This window comes from Numida meleagris, chromosome 6 (genome assembly GCF_002078875.1).
Source record: "Numida meleagris isolate 19003 breed g44 Domestic line chromosome 6, NumMel1.0, whole genome shotgun sequence".
Classification (NCBI taxonomy): Eukaryota; Metazoa; Chordata; class Aves; order Galliformes; family Numididae; genus Numida; species Numida meleagris.
The window spans coordinates 59,538,294-59,549,856 of record NC_034414.1 but is presented as its reverse complement, the minus strand read 5'-3'; the positions used below and the strand labels follow the sequence as shown (position 1 = coordinate 59,549,856).

The window sequence follows — 11,563 nt, the reverse complement described above, 5'->3', positions numbered from 1 at the left end:
GCCCCCGCCCCTTCCCGGGCCGCACCGCCCTGAGCGGCACCGGCACCGCCTCCCGCCCGCCTCGGCGCTGCGCCGGGATAGGCGGGGGGCAGCGGGCAGCCCGTGGACCGTGGGGTGCTAGGGGGGAGGGAGTGCAGCCCTGGGGTCCTGGAGGTGAACCTGAGCATCGCTGGAAGGGGAAGCACGCACCCCCAGCTCCCAGCCCTGTTTTTCGCAATCCATCCCGAGCCATCCTTTTGGGAAGGGATGACCCGTGCCCCGGCTGTGTCCCCATCACACAGCCCTGCCTCTCTCCAGCACCCGTCTCAAACGCTCAGACCCTCTGCGCTGCCACTGTGCCACCAAGAGAGGTCCCAAAGACCCCACACAGCCTTTGAGTGGCATTTCCATGCAGTCCAAGCCAACCACTGGGCTTCCGAGCATGGGACTCATAGAATCACAGAACGGTTTATATTGGAGGGGACCTTAAAGATGATCTATTTCCAACCCCCTGCCATGGGCTGGTTGCCACCCATCAGATCAGGCTGCACAGGATCCCATCCAACCTGGCTTTGGGCACCTCCTTGGACACCAACCATGCCACCAACACCCTGAGTCAGTGCTCAGGAACCATGAGGACCAGAGCCTGCTCCTGGGACAGCTCCCACTGATGCCCCGGCAGCTGGATCGTGGATGCCCTTTGCACACAAAGGACACAATGTGCACCTGTGGGCTGCTCTCCATAGGTGACCCAGGACCAGAATAGCAGCAACAGCCCCATAAATTAGCAGCAAAGCGTCTCCACCGCACTCCTTCCTCCGAGGTGCCATATGGCGAGGTTGTTTTGGGAGGAGTTATTTATTCCTCACTTTTAAGCATCTATAGGCATCCTTCGGGCTGACCTGCGAGGCAGCCTCTGCCCCCACAATCTCTGCGCGGCTGTGGGAGAGAACAGCCGCTCGTTCCCGGACCTAAATAAAGAGCAGCTCTTTTGCAAACACCCCGACGCTCCTTCCTGAAATCTGTTTTCAGCCCAACAGATCACGCTGGGTAATTACATGATGCGAGCGCACCATGCTGGCAGCGGGAATCTGGCGCGCTGCTGTCCTCATGGAAAAATCCAGCCTGGTTTTTGATGAGGGCTGGAAATCCCTGGGTTCAGCAAGGGCAAGTGTAGAGTCCTACACCTGGGGAGGAAAAACCTCATGCACCAGTACAGGCTGGGGGCTGAGCTGCTGGAGAGGAGCTCTGCGGAGAAGGACCTGGTAGTCCCGGTTGGCCAACGGTTGGCCAACAACTGACAAACAGTTGACCAAGGGTTGACATCTAGTTGACCAACAGCTGACAAACAGTTGACCAAGGGTTGACCTCTAGTTGACCAATGGTTGACCTATGGTTGACCAACTGTTGACCTATGGTTGACCAGTGGTTGACCAACAGTTGACCAACGGTTGACCCTGAGGCAGCAGTGTGCCCTAGTGGCCAGGAAGGCAATGGTGTCCTGGGATGCATGGAGCCACCCAGCAGGGTGAGAGGGGTGCTCTTCCTGCTCTGCTCTGCCCTGGGGAGGCCACATGTGGGGCACTGAGGGCAGTCCTGGGCTCCTCAGTTCATGACAGAGGGTGGCTCGGTGCCACACAAAGGTCCCATCCTGCCAAAGACAGCCCCTTCCCCACTGCCACCCCTCGGGAACAAGGTGCCCCGCTGCGGAGGCTTGAGCACAGCCGAATAAAGCAGCAAAAAGAGGTTTTGCATGCCAGCAAGGCGATCCATAAACACAAATCTGGACGCAGCGCTGTGGATCCCATGACAAACGCAGACAATTTCAGGCCAGGGCCACGAGCGCGTCCCCTCTGCAGGGAGAGCTCGGAAAGATGGACGCGGGCCAGCGCCCGGCTGGGCGGCCTTCCTCGTGGAAGGAAAGCCCCAAGGACGCCGGCGACAGTTCTCTTTCACAATCCTGTGGTTAAGGTTGCCAAAAATCCCAAGAAGCGGAAACGCAGATGGAAAATGTCATAAATTGAGGCTTTTTCTTTCTGTTTGTGTGTGTGTGTGTGTGTTTTGTTTAAATCTGGACTAATTGCATTCTGAGGTGTGTCCCAGGGAAAAAAAAGAAGATTTGTGGCTGTGAGTGAAAATCTCATCCTCATCAAGCAGACAGCGATGAGGATGCATTTGCACGAAGAGGATGGGAAGCAGCAGCTGCTCGCCACGATCCTGCGTTATCTCCACTCGAGTCTCTTTGCAGCAGGGTTTCAATATCAGCATTGTTACTGGCCGGGATCGCTGCACGGACATGCGAGCTCTCTTATCTCGTGCATATTTTCCCTATGATTTTGCTGATGGGACCAGAATTGTAAACAAAGCAACAGAGTAACAAATCAATTCATCCCCCAGCTCCGTGCAGAGCTCGTTCCCAAATGCATTGCCCCGTGGCGTTGCTCAGCACGATGCTGGGTGCTGCATATCCCACCCCACAGCTCCATGTGGGTCATCCTTGCAATGTGCCTAGAAGAAAGTTCCCCAGGAAGGGTCTAAATGCCCTCAGTGTGGCTCTGAGAGGTTTCTCCCTGACCCCTTCCGTGAGCTGGCCGTGAGCTCTTCCATTTGTGCCACTCATTTTAATAAATGCTGACGAAATGCAATGACAGAGGGCTTCCAGACCCCTCTGGTGCATGTTTACTTTTATATCAGCCTTATCCCAAGGCACACACGTGGCCCTGGGGTGCGCCTAGGGACAGGGCTGTCACCTCCATGCGGGGACATGTGGCACAGCCACAGCTCCAGCTGAGAGTGGGGCTGAGGAACCCCCCCGCAGACGGCACACAGACAGAGGTGGGAGGCTGCGCTGGGCTTTGGGATGGTTTCTCAGCCCATAAAGGGAAGAAAATAAATAATGAAGCCCTGCTCGTTGCTGTGAAGAGCCACAACAGCCGCGTGTTGCCATGAACTCCGGCGTGGGGCTGGGCTTCGCTGTGTCTTTGCATTTCACAGGGGATTCCCAAGGAAACTCATCCTGTCTCAGTTCTTTGGTAGGTGGTGAGTGAAGCCCAGCACCATCCATCCCAGTGCATCCCAGAAAGAGCCTGGTACTGCCTCAGTTCTCTCATAGCTCTTAAGTGACCCCCAGCACCATCCATCCCAGCACATCCCAGTGCAACCCCGTGCACCTCAGCATCCCAGTGCATCTAAGTGCATTCATGGAGAGCCTGGTGCTGCCTCAGCTCTTTGATAGTGCATCCCAGTGCAACCCAGTGCAACCCAATACATCCAGGTGCATCCCAGTGCATCCCAGAGAGCCCATCCCCACCAGGCAGGAACCAGCCCAGCCCCAGGCTTCATGGGGTGGCACTAGGCACATCCTGGAGATGTGGGGCTGGCATGGGGCTGGCAATAAGGCCCTCAAGCTGATCTCTCTCACGGCTGTGCCAGGAGTGGAGCACAAGGGGTGACCCCACCGGGTGCCGGGCTGGGATGGCCGCTGGTGGCACGCAGCCACGGGGCTGGGGCAGGAATGCCAGCAACGCAGAGCCACCCAAGGCCCCGCTGTGCTCAGAGGGGTTCTCACAGGGGGGGGGCAGACCCCACACCTCCCATTCTGTTCACTCTGGAAGTCAGCACGGATGAGCAGTGAAATCAAGCCGCTGCGTATGGGGCTGGGAAAGGGAAATCCACCCTGAGCGCACCAAGTGTTGGTAAAGCTTTGAGGCTGGGGCCAAGCTGGGATTTTGGGGCTTTTTGGAGCTCTGGACTTTTCTGGTTTTTTTTTTGTTTTGTTTTGTGTTGTTTTTTTTTTTTTTCCCAGCCTGCTGGAGCTGCTGGGAGCTGTGGAAACGTGCGGTAATGCAGGAAAGGCAGCGGCGCGGGCAGGAAGGAGCACGGAGCAGGAGTATTTTTAGCCCGGCTGTGCGCCTGCTCACAGCTGCAGAGCTGGTCCCATCCGGCGGGGGGACAGAGCTCCCTGGGGGGGTTCCAAAATGCAGGGCTGGGAGTGGGGAACCGCACCGGGGCCGAGCTATTGGCATGGTCAGGCATTCAGGCCTACGAGACAGCGGAGAATCCACAGCACGCAGCCTCAGCCCTATGAGACCTCCACCCGCAGCCCCTGCCCAGCGGGTTTTAATTACGGACTCACATGACAGCAGAGTTCTCCCTCACCCGCTCACATCTGGAGGGAAAACTGCAGGAACGGGGTGGAAAAGTCAGAGACCGGGGTCAGAGAGCATCCTTGCGCCCGCATCGCTGCGGCTGGAGGTGCTCCAATCTGCTCCCTTCCCTGCAGCTGCCGCACCCCATTTGCACCCACGCACTTGGACCCACAGCTCTCAGCACCCATAGGTTCAGAGCAGTGCAGGAGGACCTCCCACTCGGCTGCATCCAGAGTGGGCAGGACTTGGGGCAGCAGGAGTACGGACCCATTTGGAGCCCGTCCCCGTTGGGGTCACTGGCACGGCGGTCCCAACCCCGGCCAAACTCAACAGGGCTCTTAAAAATTGGAGCGAGCGGTGCGTCCTGGCTAATGTTTATCCAGCAGGCTCCCATGGGCTGGTTAAAACCATGCAGCTAATTAGCAGTATCCCTGCAGCCCTGCATCCCCAGCTCTGATCACTCATCTCAGCCAAGACAGTACTGAGGTCCCTCTTTTGGCACACATATGTGTGCACACACGTCCACAGTGCAGGACAAGGAGGTGCAGGACCGGCAGATGCGGGTCCAGGGGGTGCAGGAGGAAACACGGGGCTGAGGGACGCAGGAATGAGCAGATGGTTTCCATCTGGATTCCTTCAGACAGAGGAAATAGCTTCAGTGGATGCCAAAGGAAAGCTCTGGGATGTGCAGCTCTGGGCACTGCGGGTGCTGTGGGCATCCCATGGGGATAGGACCAGACCCAGCATTGACCCTACCTCTTCAGGACAGGGTTTCTTTGCTTCCAGACCCCCAGGAAACTCCTTCCCCAGGGCCTCTGGTTCAAATCACTGCATTCATCCACATATAACCAAAGGAAGAGAAAATGCCCCATCTCCCCCCAGCACTTTGCATCACCACAGCCCCCTGGGGTCGTGTCCCTCGTGCCCCATCACCATACCCAGCCACGTTCCCTGCCCACAGCACCACGGAGCAGCTGGGGGGCTGCGTGGGGGCTGTGCACCCCTGCCCTTCACTCCTTGCCATTCCCCTTCCAGCCCAAATGGCCACAGCCATTGCTGCCCCGTAAGGACTCTTGGGGGTTCCTTTGCGACCCGAAGCCGATCTGCCATTGCTCTCATACACTCACATTGTCACCGGACTTTCAACCTCGGGCAGGTTTTGGGGGGCTGCACACAGTTGGGTCCCCATCATGGAGGAGCCCTTCCATGCACTCCGTCCCAGATCCTCACCCCAAACCCCCCCGGCTAGCAGTGCCTGTTTTCCATTGCCCCAGATGCAATACACTCATGTGCTAGAAGTTTTTTATCTCTTTGGGGATATCAGATGCTGCTGCAGAAGTGCACAGCAGGGATCCTAATAGAAGCCTACAGAAACAAGCTAGAGAAACAGTGCTCAAGTAGAAGCCCCTATTTTTCAGGTCTAATCAGGTCAGTTTCCAAGGAGGAAAAGGCCTTTTGCATTTCTCCATCACAGAGCTCAGCAGACACTCCTACCTGTGGAGCAGGATCGGAGCCTTTAGTCACCTGCCCCTGTTTATGTTTGTGATCATGTCGGATCCTAAGCTGCTGCATTAAAAATACAATTAAAAATTTGCATTGGGCTTCACACCCAGCCTAAGCCGATACCGCACCTCCTCCTGCCCATGTCCATTAGACACCGCAATTACCCTCGCAGCCCTGCAGCAGGGATTGCTCAAAGCTCTCCTGCCAGAGCCTGTGTTTGTGCTGCTCCTTATGATCCAAAATAGGTCACTTGCTGCTGAGAGATGGAGTCACCCAGGGGCATCTCATCTCCATGGGAAAGACTGAGGTCTGCATGGCACAGCGAGACCAGCAGCCATCCTGGTGGTACCCATCCCAATGATACCAGCATAATGGTACCCATCCCAATATCCATTCTGGTAGTACCCATCCCAATGGTACCAGCGTAATGGTACCCATCCCAATATCCTTCCTGGTGGTACCCATCCCAATGATACCAGCGTAATGGTACCCATCCCAATATCCATTCTGGTGGTACCCACCCCAATGGTACCAGCACAATGGTACTCATCTCAGTATCCATCCTGATGGTACCCATCCCAATGGACCCATCCTGGTGGTACCCAACATGGTGTAACCCACCCCAGTATCCATCTCAGTGGTACCTATCCCAATGGTCTCAGTCTAATGATACCCATTCTGGTGGCATCCATCCCAAAGCTACCATCCCATAGTACCCACCCTGGCGGTATCCATCCCAGTAGTACCCACCCCAGTGTTACCCAGCACAGTGACACCCACCCAGGTGGTACCTATCCCAGCAGTGCCCGTGCCCACAGCGTGGGAAGCCTCCCGCAGCAATTCCTGGGCCAGCCAGGTGGGGTGAGCATGCAGGAGACATTTAATTACACGGTGCCTGGTGTTTTTCCAGTTGCAGAGGGCTGGCTGCATCTGCCCTACCTGAGCTGCATGGTTTTAGTCCTGTTTGACGACTAATTGGCAATTAATATCTTTGCATTACGCAAACAGGTTACAAATGCTCCACAGATCTCTTTTATTTTTAATGCCTTTGCTTTCGCTTCTGAGTACAGTGACGCTCTGAGATTTGTAATCTCATTCCTTTTTGCTGTGGGCTGGAAAAACGGGTGTTTGAGGATGCAAAAGCACTGCTTCCAGCAGCACCCAGCACAGCGCAGAGCCCAGGGGACTCCAGAGCAGCAGCTGATGGAGCACCGGGCGAGGGCTGCACCAACCCATTAGCTGCAGACACCACTAATTGCAGTGCATGGTGCAGGAAGAGATAGGGAGGGCATGAAGAACAGCCTGAGCACCCAACAGCAGCTCAGCGGGATTTTGTTCCCCGTCACGCTTTGTGCACGCTCCCATCTGAAGGAGAATGAGGAGGAAGTGGGTGATGGCAATGGGGAAAAAGCAGAGGTGCTTTTTCCCCTGCCTCTGCCCGAGTGTTTTTGCTCATGAGGAGGAGCACGTCAGCGAGCACTTAGCTTCCTGGGGTATGCATGAGCTCCTTACAAAAATATCCGTGCTCCTTTGATACATGGTTTGCATTGAAGGTCATTAAACTTTAAACAGCAAAGCCAAAGAAATTTAGGTTTCTCCATGAGAGATGAGATAGAGACAGACCTGGTTATCTATCAGATGGAGACACACCATTAGGGAAATAGCACTCGGCTGTGACTGCTTCTTGGTTTGGTCTGCACAGGACCATGACACCCATGGCGCAGCACAGAGGCATTTCCTGGCTCTGCTTGTCAGTTGCAAAGCCCCCACCCCAAAACAAAGCTGTCCCCCACGTAGGGACATGGTGAACATATGCCCAACTCCTGCCGCCAGCTAGATGGGTGTTTCTCCTTCCCTCTTGTAGCAGTATGGCAAAGAAGGAAGAGCAGGGCAGAACAGCAGGAAAGTGCATGTATTTTCCAAGTGAAATGACACTGCTGATTTCACGGGGATAACAACAACCTGTTGGCTCCTGTCTGCTTTCTTATGCCTCAGCTACAAACCCTTGGTGCTGAAAGCATCCTTCCCATCCGGGTGGGAATAACGAGGCATTGACAACCTGCTTATTAGCTGGGTCAAATCAGCAGTGTCTTCTCTTCCCCTTCCCCATCCCCATCCCCTTCCCCTTTCCCTTTCCCTTCCCCATCCCCAGCCCCAGGTTTTAGGGAGCAAGTGGGTGACTGTGCAGCTAAGCCACTTCCCTGGGGATAAAACCTCCCCAAAACAGCCCTGGGGACGTGCTGTTTGCAAAGCCACCGAGCATCCTTCCTCCATCCCCTGCAGCCCTTCATGCTCTGTGTCCCTCTCTGCTCATCACTTACAGGAATGACCAAGCAGCACTGCATCCTTCCTGCAGCACGGGGCTCCCCAGCCCCAACTGCAAAACGAGACGAGAAATGGCAGTTTGCTTCCTTGGAATGGCCAAATGTGGGACCTGAGGGGGACAACGCTCAGCATCACCCTGCTGCCCCCAAGCAAAGGGTGGGGGGAAATCCCCAAACTGCCCCAAAATAGTACGGGACGGTTTGCAGCCAATGAGCTGGAGGACCCCCCATGCACACAGCTGTGGGCTCCAAGCAGGGAGGGGAGTGCATATTTCCACCCCAGCGCTGGCTGATGGCAGAGACAGTGGGAAATTCCCCCTTAGCTGAGCCAGATCCTCCACGGTGGGAGGAGGAGGAGGAGGAGACTGCCATCAGCACAAGGATTCCAAACACAAACAGCAGAGCCAGCGAGCACATCCTGAGCCTTGCATTCCATCACGAGGTTGACCAAAAGGAGTTTTTTTTCCACCCAAATTGAATGCTGCTTGTCTTAACCCTCATTTCCATGGGTACTCTGGGGAGCTGCGTGCCCCAGACCACACTCAGCAAACGCCCAATGCTTGGTGCACCACCCCACCACCCCACATCAACCCTACAGCAAGACCCAGCGATGCACCGAGCGCACATCTCACCCCAAAACCTCCCCACGTGGGGTCGGGCGCAGCGAGCTCGGCATGTCACTGCAAGCCAGCATGGAGGCAACACTTCCCCAGCTTCACCTCATTCCTGCCCAGTGACGGGGTGTGATTGCTTCACCGTGGGGATGGAGCAGTGCTGGTGCCCCCAGCAGCACTACAGAGCACCGGATCCCACGGGCAGCCCCGTATGGCTTTGATGCTGGGGCAGCCCAAGGGGCCGTGCCAGACCATGAGCCCAATGGACACCACCCAGGCGTGCCGTGGCCCCGCGATTTGCAGAAAGTTTGCCATTACATTTCTAGGTTGTTTTGGTTTTTATTATTTCCCTATTCCCAGAGGTTTCGGCAGCGATTTGTTTTCCACTTTTTACATTTGTTCTCACTCTCCGGTTTCCTTTTTTTTTTTAAATATTTCAATATTTTCAGCCAACGCGTTGCTGGAATCTTTCGCCTCTTACACAACCCATGCTCCGCGCCAGCACGGGGTTCTGATCATTCATCCATTATTAAATGAAATCGAAGATATGATTTAAAAACAACAACAACAACACACACACACACACACAAACCAACATCTCGGAGACTCCATTTGCAGCTCCCTAAAGGCTCTCCCCAAGGAAAACCCTTTGCTTGCCAACGCTCGCTCCGCTTCCGGGCCGCGCACCGCTGCGGGTGCAGGGTCCCGAGGTGACACCCAAGGCCAGGACACACAACTGGATGGGCCGGTCCTCCACGGAGATCTGATGGGGAGGGAGGGGCACCGCGGCAATTACAGCCTCCTCGCCTTAATAACCCTCGCTGCTTCCCCGAGTCCCTATTTACATCGTTTTCGTAAGAGTAGTAATTAACGTCTCTCCACTAAACAACAGCAGACCCTCCTGTTGCTAAAAGCAAAGACCCGGAGATGGAAACGAAGCTGATCTTTGGGTTTGGAGAACCTCAAAAGCCTCTCTACAAAATGGCCGAGCAGGATTTAGGGCTGCACGCCCGTGCTCTGCTAGGGAATGCATGGGATCCATGGGTTGGATGTATGCACGGGGTGGAGAACCTCTTGGAGAACAGCCCCAGCCCCTTCTCACACCCAGTTTTTGGGATATGTCCACACTGCAAAAGGGAACAAATGGGGCTGGGGGCTTAGTGACAGCTCTTCCCTCTCTTTGGAGGAGCTATCAAAAGAAGCTGAGAAAATTAATTACGAGCCAAGATGAGTAATTAAGTTGATTTCCTCCGTGAGGGCATGGAAGGAAATGAGCTGGAGAAGCTCTTAATTGTTTAAAAAGGGACATCCCACGGGTACAAGCTATGATGGCCAGGGGTGCGCAAGGATGGGACACTTCGGGACCATGGATGGTGGCAATGGAAGTGGCACAGTGAAGGCTGCAAGGTGAGCATGCTCACCAAGGTGAGCAGCAGGACTGCTGCTGTCTGAAACCGGGGCAAGGATCCATGCTGAGAACACCAGGCTGCTCTGGGTGTTGGGGAACAGGAAAAAAAGGGGGAGAGTCAGGGGCTCTGGGGGTGTCAGCAAGCCATGGGACATGCGGAGCTCATCTCCTCTAACCAAGCACAAGTGTGCAAAGAGCTGCCAAGCAAAGCAATGCGTGTTGGCGTGGAACCAGGCTCCATCCTGACCTGTGTGGCTCCAGTGGGTGAGCGGTGCACAGGCACCATACCAGGTAGGGGTTTGCATGGGGTTGGCTCTGTGCAAGCCCCAAGGTGCTCCCAAACCCCATCCTTAGGCTGGACACAAGGCAGCAACTCCTACCATCCCATGCACTTGCTTTCCAACTGCCCTACATCTTGAAGCAGCCCTTGTCCTGTCCCTTTTCCCATGCACTGTGGCACTGGCTGTCAAGGCCAGGTCTGCTCCCTGGGCTGCCTGATATCTGTGGCCAGAAGGAAGCCCAAGTGTGATCTCTCCATGTTGGGATGATTTGGGCTATGTGGAGGTGACACCAGCCCAAACCACCCCGGCCACGGCTGCCATATACATAAGAAAAGATGGATTAAGGGCACCCACCCCCCATCACACCTCTGCCTCATTTGGGGTGGCAGAACCCCATCCCAGGGTCTCCCCTTCTCTTTCCATAGGGGCTAATGGAGAAAAATGCTTTGGGTCCTAACATCGCCGGGTGATGAGCAGAGTTATTTAAAAACAAACAGCTTTGTCTCCAAGATGTCTCGCTGAGAACAGCTCAGTGTTGGCAGGGCAAGAGGTGCCCACTGCCCCAGTCCTTGGGGCCACCTGAAGGAGCACTGGGGACCCTGGTCCCATGGAGGGGGCCCAGGTGTTGGGGATGGGAGCAGAGCTGACGGAGCAGAAGATTAACAGTGCTTGTGGGTCCTACCTTCCCCAGGTACCACCCCAGCCTTTCTTTCCTCCCGTTTTCCCATCGGTGATCCACAGGGCACTTTTTTTTTTTTGCCCTTTTTTCCCCTCTTACCTCCAAGCCACCCACCCTGCTGCTGCTTTGGAAATCCCCATCAGGGGCAACGCAAACAAAACCGGATCCAAACTGAGCAATCTCAGACGAACAACCTCCCCCTTAGAGCTGGGTGGGGGGTCTGGAGGTGGCTCCATCCCCACCAGAGCCCAAGGACCCCACTCTCATCTCTGCACGTCCCCTGTTCCCAGGCACGTCAATGGGTCAAGGGGAAGGGACACACATCCAACACTTGGCCAACCTAGTCCTCATCAGAAGACAAAATGCAACGACCTTGTGGTCACCTCAAGGTCCTCCGTGGGAAAGCATTCACAAACACAAGAACTTAATGGTCATGGAGTTGTAAAATCATAGAATTACAGAATTATAGGATTGTCAAATCACAGAATCATAGGGTTACAGAGTCAGAAAATCACAGAATCGTAGAACTGCAGAATTGCAGAGTCATTTAGGTTGGGAAAGACCTCTCAGATCACCAAGCCCAACCATTAAGGACTCAAAGCCATGGCCCCATGCTAAGATGGCAGC

The 11,563-nt window shown here is 55.2% G+C and overlaps 1 protein-coding gene across 1 annotated transcript in view; it reads right to left on the bottom strand.

Annotated features, from left to right (window-relative positions):
* The window catches only part of FRMD6 (FERM domain containing 6), an 18,309-nt gene extending 14,093 nt beyond the window's left edge, over nt 1-4,216 (bottom strand). The window contains exon 1 of the mRNA XM_021403002.1: nt 4,115-4,216. The gene's annotated coding sequence lies outside the window, so the exon portion shown is untranslated. The remainder of the gene's footprint in view (nt 1-4,114) is intronic.